Genomic DNA, 355 nt, shown 5'->3' with positions numbered 1-355 from the left:
GCGGCTCAGTCACACTCTGGCGGCTGTGGCAGCGGCGGAGGGGGGGAGAGACGGCACTTTGAACCTGGCGCCGGCTGTGCGCCATTCACGGCTCCTGGACCGCCAGCTAATGAGAAGCTGCCACTTGGCAGCTTCTCATTGGCTGGCGGTCTGCGAGCCGTGATTGGCTCACGCCAAAAAAGCCTCATCTTCTTCTGATTGGTGCTGCAGCCGGTCCGCGAGCCATGATTGGCTGGCGGCCGCTGCCACCTTTACTATGGAACAGGGACATGATGCTGTGGCCGGGCGGAGGCGGAACTGGTTCCGCCTGCAATTAGAGGTGACGGAACGCAGTTCCGCCCCGTTCCGGCCCACT

The sequence above is a fragment of the Pseudophryne corroboree genome, chromosome 11 (assembly GCF_028390025.1).
Source record: "Pseudophryne corroboree isolate aPseCor3 chromosome 11, aPseCor3.hap2, whole genome shotgun sequence".
In the NCBI taxonomy this organism is placed as follows: domain Eukaryota; kingdom Metazoa; phylum Chordata; class Amphibia; order Anura; family Myobatrachidae; genus Pseudophryne; species Pseudophryne corroboree.
Note: the sequence above shows the minus strand (reverse complement) of the source record.